Genomic DNA, 10,981 nt, shown 5'->3' with positions numbered 1-10,981 from the left:
TATTTTAAATTAAGGCAAAACTTCATAAATGGTCCCTGTGGTTGTGAAATGACATAAATGCCCTTCACTTAACGGCTAAATGTTAACGGAGTTAGCGAAAAGGATCATTTGTTAAAAGTTTTGAAACCACAGTGACCATCTGTGAGGTTTTTTGAACTTAGGGACTAAACTTGATATTTTCGAAAACCACAGGGACCATTTTTGAAGTTTTGTCAATTATTTAAAAACCGGAATATTTCAAAAAAAAAAAACTATAATTTTTTAACCAAAAAAATTAACATTTCAGGTGCATATATGCATATTTTTTCAAGTGCATAATTTTATATTTATTATACTATAATGTTTGTAAGTAAACCATAAAATATCTATTTTTATTTACTAATATATAAACACGGTATTCCAGATATTTTCCCAATACAAAATAAAATATAAAAAACAAAAAATACTACAAAGATTCAAAGTGTTATCATTTCTTCGTGTCAAGATTTCCATATTTTCTTCAATTTATATCACTTTTCACATTTTCAATATTTTCCACAAATTTTTCCAAATCTACAAGAAAATTAAAAAAAAATGATTAATGCAAAACACTCACAAAAATGCATATGTATATTTATAATGTAAGATTCACATGTGATTATATCATGTAAGATTCACATGAGATTATATAATGTAAGATTCGCATGTGATTATATAATGTGATATTAACATGTGATTGCATCTTTTAATATTTAAATGTGAAATTCATAAGAAAATTTTTTAAAATAATTGACGAAGAACACTTACACAAAATGCATGTGTGCATATAGATGTAATTCATATGTGATTCATTTGAGATTTAAATGTGAATCACATGTAATTCATATTTGATTTACTTGTGATTTACATGTGAATTACATGCTATTTATATGTGAATTGCATGTGAATCACATGTAATTCACTTATGATTGTAATTCACTTATGATTTACATGTGAATTACATATGATTCATATGTAAATTACATGTGATTTACATATGAATTACATGCGATTCACATGTAATTAACATATGAATTACATTTAAATCACGAGTGAATCACATATGAATTACATTTCATTTGATTTGTTTCAAACCAACAAGATGAAAATATAAAGGAAGACAAATACAAAAGAAATAATCTAAATTATAGAGTATTGCTTACATATTGTTTTAATATGCCTTTTACTAGAAGTTATAGTAGACAAATGAATCACAAGTACAAAAGCAATATTCCTTTGATACCGCAAGATGATATTTTTTTACGAAAGACCGATTTGAATGTGTACAAAACGTATTAGAGCTAGGTACATGTGACAATAAAGAGCATGCTAGTCTTGTGTTTTATTATTGGCACTATCTACAAAATATTTCAAACACTTACATTATACCAGAGGCAAATTATCAACGTGTTTTTTCATTGTTCTTTTAATCTTTGCTATCATATCTGCAGCTGACACTATGATCCTTTTTCATAATCATATTAGAGGGTTCAACAGAATCAAGAGAAACATAGTTTTGTACATGTAAGAAAAAGGAAAAGATGATGAATAAACAATGCCTAAAAATAAATTTTCATCTCATAAACCATATCAATCGGAATATGAGAAACACAATAACAACCATTTGCACCATAATCAGCAAACAGGAAGAACTGTAATGTAACACTCAGTTTCGAATCGTTTCCCATTTCGAGGTGTTGATCAAGGATTGGGTATTAGCAGACTTAGGACCCCTAAAGAATTGAGATTTGGACTCATTTGGGGGTGGATGATGTAAGTTGGATGATCCCTGTATTCGGTTTGTGCTTTGGAGCCAAAGGGTATTTTGGTAATCTGTCAGCTCGGGCTTCTATGGGAAATTGATGTTTGTTCGGGATATGGTAAGGCATATATGAGTTGCTTGAAGTGTAGATCTTTTCGTTACCTTTTCATGGATATAAGGATCGTCGGAATCGGATTTATAACGAAGAAGGTATGGCCTTCGGTGTGTTTAAGAGTTTAAGGGGAAACCCTAGTACGCGGGGCGTATTTAGGGAGTACGCGCAGCATACTGATGCAAAGGGCATTATGTTGGGCATAATGTGGTGTATTCTTACCGTACTGCGAGGATTGGATCGGGGGTGCGAGACCTCGTACGTTGGTCGTACGAGGAGTATGCGGGGCGTACGAGGGGTAAAGTGAAAACCCTAATTTGGATGTTGTACCCTATATAAGCATATTAAGTCTTTTTGGTTGGCTTATTTACCAGCCTCAAAGTCCCAAAACCCTAGAAATCGTCCCTTAGCCTCCATGGTGGTGTTTTTGAGCTCATTATGTGCCTCTTTGTGATTTTGGGTCATTTCCAAGAATAGGGAGTTTGGTGCAAGGTTGTGGATCAAGGAAGAGCTTGTGGATCTTTATTATGTGCTTCATTTCTAGCTTGTTTGAGGTAAAAAGTTATGATCTTGTTCATTAATGGCTTATATCTATTATGTATGAGTTTTGGTTCATTTTGGTCTCAAGAAATGAGATCTAGTGGTTTGGTACCCTTCCAGGAGCTACGAGTTGTCACTCTTGGTGTTTCTGAGGTTCTAGATTCATAAAGTTGTATCCATTAGGGTATGAGATTGTGTCCATTTGGTGAAAGTATAATGCTTTTATCTTGAAGTTTGGTTCTTTTGGGCATGCAAAGTCATCAAGTCAATGACTTTATTGTTCTAGACGTTCATTAAGAAGTAGAAATGTGGTTTAGACTCCTGTCTTGCGCATTAAGAGCTTAAGAAGGGTTTTGGCTTAATGGATGAGTACGTTGGGCGTACAAGTCTATACACACAGTGTACAAGCCAAATAGTGAGTACGCTTAGCGTACAGCTGAGTACGCCCCGCGTACTCAGTCAGGAGGGATTTTGCATGTTGGGCTTCAGTTTGGGCCATCTTTTGTGCTTAGTTGTCTTGGGCCCAGTTGGGCCATCATGTTTTGAGCTGATAATTATTTTGTGAAGGCCTACAATGGGTTTGGGTCCGATTTGAAAAATTGGGCCATAGATTGGGCCTTGGGTGGTTTTTGTTATTTGGGCCTTGTAGATTATATGGTTTGGTCATTTACCCTAGTAATGGATTCATGATTATGGTTAGGGACCCAAATGTTGATTGGATGTTGTTTCTATTTTTGATAGTTCGGGGTTCAGTCAGCCAGCAGCCAGAGATTTATCCGCAGGATTCAGCAGTGCGAGGTGAGTCTCCTCACTATGTTTAGAGGATCGAAGGCACCAATGTCAGCCCATGGTTTGTTATTCTTAGTATGGTTGTTGTCTGTGTGACTCTTGCATGTGTCATGTGTTTTATATTTATCGAGCGGGGTTTGATGTCGGGCGGGGCCCGATACTAGGCAGGGCCTGATGAGTATATTTTATGCTAGTTATTTGTATGTGTTTTTATGTTACCGGGTACGACCAGATGACGGGCGGGGCCCAGTATATGTATGTATGCTATTTATCTTTGTGATTATGGAATGTATTGTGTGTGTATATGTTGACATGTTTATATGTTTATATGTTTGTGTTTACATGTTTATATGTTTATGTTTACATGTTTATATGTTTACATGTTTACATGTTTATATGTTTATATGTTTACATGTTTATATGCTTATACAGGGCAAGGCCCGACGCCAGACGGGTCCTGATGACTGACAGATCTGTTTATCGAGCGGGGCCTGATGAAGGGCGGGGCCCATTATGTGATCTTATGTATGTGTGGTATGAGGTATCTTTGGGAACTCACTAAGATTTATGCTTACGGTTTTCAGTTTATATTTTAGGTACTTCGTTTTTTAAATGGAAGAGCTCGGGATGATTGCAGAGCACACACCACACGATTTTCACACTCTATGAATTACTTTGATTTATTGATGTTTTGCTAAATCTAAATTACCTTGGTTTTATGGAAATGATATATATTAGAGATATATTAATCTAAAAATGAAAATTTTTGTGTCATTATTTTTGTGACGTTATATGTAAGTCATAGACTAGTTTGTAAAATCCATTATGCTTGAGATGAAGAGAAAATGTAAAGTATTTTGGTTTACTAATTCAACATTCAAAGAAACCTTCTGTAACATAATTTTATTGATTAACAAGATTGTCGTGGTTATCATTTTCATGGATTACTCAAGCAAAAAGAAGTTAAAGTATCAAATCCTACACATATCGAAGTTTTAACTAAGTTAAAGCATAGTTAATTGCAAGAAAATCTACTCCAACAGATTGTTTTTTGTCTTCTAGAACTATAAACCATAAATCACTGAAACAACACTAGTGAAAACACAACATTTAAATACGATAAAAGCGGAAACAACAAGAAGAAACGAAATTGGGGTAACCGACTTACTCGTGTGCCAAAATTTATCTTAGATTCAGCTGAGGCCAAAACCCTAGCTCCATTACTGCTGCTAGATTCAAAATTGGAAGGCTGAGATGATACGATCAGACAGATTGGCTGGAAGTCATAGCTAGGTTGGATCTCATCCGCCTTATCACTGCCACCAACGATGATGTCTTGATGTTAGTCCTCGCGAGGAGGTTGATTGTTCATATCCATGAAATCTTTATATGCGTTATTTTATTTTGCAAACTCGATAGATCCATGGTCTGCTTGTCCTTGTCCATAAATGGTGATGTATTCATTTACTAATGTTTTCACTGATTGAAACCTGGATTGTTGGAGGAATTCAGATTTTACATCGATTGACGATAGCTACGATGATATCTGGATCGATTGTAGATCCAGATCTCGAGGCGGAAAAGATACACCAAGGAAGAATATGAGTCAGGATGCGATGTAATGGTGTGAGGAAGGAAGGATAGATCTCAATCACCGTTGTGTGGATGACAGATGTGGCCATGAATTCTGGTCGGTGGTGTTTTCTGGAGGAACGATCGAAGGTTTGTCCAACTCCATAGAGAAAAGACAAAAAAAAAGTTTTCTAAAATAATTGCTACCATTTTTTACCCCTATGGTTATTAATAAAAAACCTAACATACCATTAACGTTAATCATTTTTATATATATATTCTTTACTATTTGTTTTAACTCCATTTTAATAAAAGCATATAATGATTTCTATACGGTTAGGGTTTAACCATCAAATTTTTGCTTTGTTTTTATATCTGTTTAAATTTGTTCAAAGACACACAAAATAAAATATTTTTATATTTTGATCTTCTAATATATGTTTTATTAAATATAATAGTTATTTATAAATAAATAATGAGGATAATAGTTAGAAAATTATTAGGCATTCTAGTTTAGGAGTTTACTCTAATACTTTTATGTTAATGTGGGCGAGGGAAGTAGTGCGGGAGCTCTTCCGGCTCGTCGGAACACCCCATCGTCGGTGCGAGAATGGTGGTGCGGGGAGGAGGTGGGGGGAGGGGTTTCCGCACCCTCTCTTTTAACTCATTTCTTCATACTCTCTCCAAAAAAACACTAACACACAATGTCATCATCTTCATCATCTGAAGACTTATCGGTTCCGTCATGGCGAAGACCGTTGCATACTTACAAAACCTACGAGGCCAAACATCACGTCCACGACCTGAAATAAGAAAATTGTTTTTGCGTAGAAATCGTGAAGCCGGAGACAATCGTCTTATAGAAGACTACCTTGCAGATGACGTCGTGTACACTGAAAAGTTTCGACGCCGGTTCCGGATGAGGAAGGAGCTATTCTTACGTATTGTTGGCGATTTGGAAGGTCGTTTTCCATATTTTAAATGGAAACTGGATGCGAGAAGGAAAAAAAGGTTTCTCTCCAATTCAAAAATACACGGCCGCAATTCGTTAGTTAGCATACATCATGGGCACAAACAAATGAGACGAGTATTTTAGGATGTCTGAGTGTACCGTGCAGGACTGTGTGTACAAGTTCTACAAAGCTATTACTTGGGTTTACGGGAAACGATATTTGTGCAGACCAACTATCAACGATGTCCACCAATTGTACACGGTGCATGAAGGCAAGCATGGGTTCCCATGAATGCTTGGTAGTATCGATTGCATGCATTGGGGTTGGTCATTATGACCCTACGCATGGCATGGTCAGTACATGTGAGGCGACCACAGAGAGCCGATGATCGTTCTAGAGGCAATCGCATCACATGATCTTTGGATATGGCATGCATTCTTTGGTCCAACCGGTGCAAACAACGACATCAATGTTCTAGACTAGTCGTCGGTATTCAACGATATCTACCATGGAAAGTCGCATGATGTACCTTTTCAAGAAAATTGGGTAGCATATAAGTGTGAGTACTATCTTACTGACGGTATATATCCCCCCTTATCTTTTTTTTTTTTTGAAATCGTTTACATGTCCTAACGAAGAAAAAAGAAATAAGTTTAAAGAGGCGCAAGAATCAACTAGGAAGGATGTGGAGCGAACATCTGGTGTACTTAAGAGGCGCTTACATGTACTTGCAGTCAGGGCACGATCATATGAAGTGAGAAGGTTGCAACACGTAATGTATGCATGCATCATATTGCATAATATGATTCTTGAAGACGAAGGAAGTGCGATATGTCGATACAACGAAAACGAAGTTTTGCCAAATGTCGAAGGAGTAGCCGTTGGTATGCAAGAGTATAGGGAAAATAGAAGAGAATTATACAATCATGACAATCATCATGCCCTTCGTGCTGATTTGGTGGAGCACGTTTACAGGGATCATATGCAACCGCCGACACAGTATTGGCACGATGATTTGTTTGACGAATCAAATGATGATTCGAATATGTTCGTCGAGAGCGAGGATTCCGATGACGAGAATGACGTTAATGAGAACGACGATGACGATGAGGTTGATGCCGAGGACGGTGATTCCGAATTACATATTTTGGTTTTTTTTAATTTAGATATTAATTATGTTTTCTAGGTTGTGGTTTTTTAATATTTGTTGTTTTCTAGTAGTTTTCTTTTTAATTTTTAATATTGCTATGTATCTTTTAATGTTATTTTTAATTAATGAATTGGTTTTTATTTTTAATTAAATTTTATGTTTAATTATTCATTTAAAAAAAATTATAAATCATCAAAATCAATTAATTTTATTAAAAAAACAAAAAGTGAAGGAAGTTTCCCGTACGCTCTCTGACTTTTGGTGAGTGAAAGGAAAGTGGAGGAAATGATGACGTGACAGAGAAAAAATGAGAGGAGTTTCCCACATGCACCCTCCGATCTTAGCTGCACTTCTTTCCTTAATAGTTGAATAATTGAATATATATGCATATCAATAATTATTAGGTATTTTAGTTGTTAACAAATCGAAGGAATTGGTGAACATCTATTGAAGGTTTTCTTTACCACATATCACACTCTCATTCAATATGTCAAATGTCATTTTGTGGTTATTTTGAATTAATTTTTTTCCACATGTCATTTTATGGGTTTTTCTATTTTAATAAATTCCACATAATACTTTAATGTGATAGTTACAAAAAATATAGTAATATTTGAATATCAATTTGGACTTACCTTTTTATTTCAAAATTTTCAAATTAAAGCTCATTAATTTATTTTGTTTATTTATTTAAATTTAAAAGATAAAAAACCAATTTTAATAATTCATTATTTTTCTTATTTTCTTATAAATCAAAAGTATAAAATATTTAGACCTTTATATTTAATTTTTTTATAAATTAACCCATGTAATACATGGATCTTACACCTAGTTACGAAATAAATTAACCCACTTTTAACTGTTTTTTTCCTTTTACCTTGCAGATCAAGGAGAAACATAGGGACCTTTGTAGCTTAGTCATGCAGTTCATTCCACCTGTAACACCTTCTCAGCAACCTGGCTTTGTTTTCAAAACATTTTTATAGAATATTATTTTGAGAAACAGAGGAGCAGATAAGAATATACCACCTCCCAAAGTCTCAAGCAATTCGGTTCATGTTATAACTGATTTCAGTATTCAAATTGCTCAAATTTACTCATTGAACAATTTATATTAGATTTTATTCATAGAATCTACATGATTAGCAAGGGCTTCAGTTCCACATTGATGCTACAATAGCATAATATGATAACAACCACCAAAATTACACCATACCAAAAGAAACAACCTTACAAGCTTTAAACACCATAATCCATCTTCAGTCTTCACTTCGAGAAAACCCTAGAAAAGAAACAAGTTGTAGATCTAGAAAAAAAGAGTTATGGAAGCTATTCCAGTTCTTCTTCCTGTTCTTGGCACTTGTATTTGCATCCCAGGTTCAGTCCACTCTGCTCCACTGTGTATGTGAGGTGCATCAATGGGTTCAAGTATCAGAGGAAGTGCTATAAATTGACACTTGGGTTAGCCGCTAGGAGACTCATGCGGATTAGGATGAAGGTGAGCAATAGTGACAGTGTAGTGACCGAAGGTGGTGAAATCTTCGATCAAAATCCGATCAAACGACGAGATAAACTTTAGATCCAGATGCAGGTTTCGGATGGGGATTTCTTAATGATATATATCGCCTCTGTCGCCTCCAATGTGTGTGTGGGAAGTTTTTCCTTCAAGTGCAATTTTGTTGGTGTGTTTGTGTGTTTTCCTTTAATTGTAGGTTAAGAACAAGGGGCAGAGAAAAAGAGATGGCCACCTGCAGATCTAAAATGGAAATAGAAGTGGAAACGAGAGAGAGAGAGAGAGAGAGAGCCCTTTGCATATTATTTCATTTTTTCATTTATTTAAATAAGAGAAAACATCATAAATGGTCCCTTGTGGTAGTGAAATGACGAAAATGACCTTTAGTTAACGGAAAAACTTAACGGAGTTAGCAATAAGGACTAATCGTCAAAAGTTTTGAAAGCACATGGACCATCTATGATGTTTTTAAACCACGGGGACTAAACTTCAAATCTGGAATTTTTTTTAAACCACACGGACCATTTATGATGTTTTTTTTCTAATTTTTTTTTGACGTTTTATTCTAATACATTTATTAATATTTCTTATGACTTTTTGCTTGAATAATCCTTTTTGAAGTTTTGTTAAAATATATATTTTTAATGATTTTTTTTACATTTTGTTTGTTTATAATTGTTAAAGCTTTCATGGTCACTATAGTCATAATTTGTAACGTAATTCGCTTACAATAATATTTTTCTGTTTTTTCATTCTTTTAATATATATATGGTTATAATTTTTTTTAAATTCAAATTTATAACTATTTAACACATATAGGGTTGTATACTTATTATTTTTATAAAGCTTTTTATAAACATTTTCTCTCTATATATAAAAAAATATGTTAAATTGAATATGATTAATATAGATAGACTAATCGGAACATATAGGCTAATTGAAAACAATGTCTAAAAGAAATAAATAACTTGCAAACAAAAAAGTTAATTCCAATGTATTCGAAAAAAATGTCAAAAAATTAGAAAAAATTATACGAACAAAATATAAAAAAATTTAGCGAAAAATATAAAAAAAACATTAAATAATATATTCGAACAATACGTCAAAAAAATCTAAATCATAGTAATATAGATAAATTAAATAAAAATAATAATCAATTTTAGATGACGTTACATAAATGGTCCGTGTGGCTGGAACAAAGTACATAAACGGTCCCTATGGTAGGAAGAGCAAATATGTCATTTACAATGGACTTAACTGAAAAAGTTAATATTGTTAGCCAAAAAGGATTATATTTGCATGATTTTGAAACTACAAAGACCATATATGTACAAAATTTGTACATAAGGACCAAAGTTGATCAATTGTGTCAACCACAAGGACTATTTATGTAATTTCGCCTTTTATATATATATATATATATATATATATATATATATATATATATATATATATATATATATATATATATACTAGTGAAGTTTTTAGGCCGTGCTAAGCACGGCCCAAGAGTATATTTGAAGGGGAGGAAAAAAACAAAGGTTCTATGTTATAATTGGACAGGTTTCAGAGTAGAATGCCTTGATAGGTACATGATTAAGTTAACTTCATATTAAGTAAGAAGAAATTCACCATTAATACATAAAACGCATATAAAATGATGTTCACATTTTCAGAAGCCTAGACAACGAAATTGTAACTTGCAGTGCATGCTAGCAACTTGAACCTGATGAACATTGAACATATGATTTACTGTTGTGCAAGGATCCTGAATCTACAATGCAATTTTTAGTTGGAAACGTTGTATGCTTCGTATGCTTCTCTATTGGTGTTCCCTGAAAATAAAATAGACAACGATTTATACCACAATGTTTTTGAAGAAAAAAACTTGGTAGATAGAAAAAAAAACCCAACACCACTCTGAGTTCCCAGGGTCATATGTGTAGAGTGTTGATCGATCTAAAGTGGTATAAAAAGATGGGTTAAATGATTAGAATGATGAAAAGGTAATAAAAAAATAAGTCGAACGCATTTTATACATTTACCATTTGGTTCAAACTCCCATAGGTGTCATTTGCCTTACTATCTGATGGTCGAACAGGGAGGACCAATACCCAGATTTTCAAATCAGTGGATCGTTGATTGCAAGTTGTAATTCAAGATAAAAATCACCACAAAACTAAAAGTTTACATGGATTGGAATAAAAAAATTAAGGGATTAATTTGTAATGTACTACATCTATGACATGAATCAAAGCATGAATATAAACACAATGACAACAAAAGTATTAAGTATTTGAGATTTAACTATTCCCCCCTCTTACCATTACCAAGACTCATTTTCACTTTATCCTATGGGAGTTTCAAAAAATCTATTTCATGAAAGATTGATATGATTATAAGAATCTTAAAATAAGAATGTTATTCATCAACTAATAAAAATACGTTACTTTTTTAATAAGAATTTCCAATTTTTATTACACATTGTTCGTTCTTGTTTGATTCTATTATCTATTACAGTTGTTCTATCAAATAAATCTCCATCAGAGAATGTTAAAAACTTAAAAATAAA

General features: G+C 33.5%; 1 long non-coding RNA gene across 1 annotated transcript; it reads left to right on the top strand.

Moving 5' to 3' along the window:
• The first annotated feature begins 4,821 nt into the window (after positions 1-4,821).
• On the top strand, positions 4,822-7,048 carry LOC145115400 (uncharacterized). The gene is made up of 2 exons (XR_013711543.1): positions 4,822-4,943; positions 5,356-7,048. It is a non-coding gene; the product is annotated as an uncharacterized LOC145115400 (long non-coding RNA).
• The last annotated feature ends 3,933 nt before the right edge of the window (positions 7,049-10,981 follow it).

This window comes from Lactuca virosa, chromosome 5, assembly GCF_052849685.1.
Source record: "Lactuca virosa cultivar CGN04683 chromosome 5, Lactuca_virosa_CGN04683_v6, whole genome shotgun sequence".
NCBI classification, from domain to species: Eukaryota; Viridiplantae; Streptophyta; class Magnoliopsida; order Asterales; family Asteraceae; genus Lactuca; species Lactuca virosa.
This window is presented reverse-complemented; position numbering and strand designations above follow the sequence as displayed.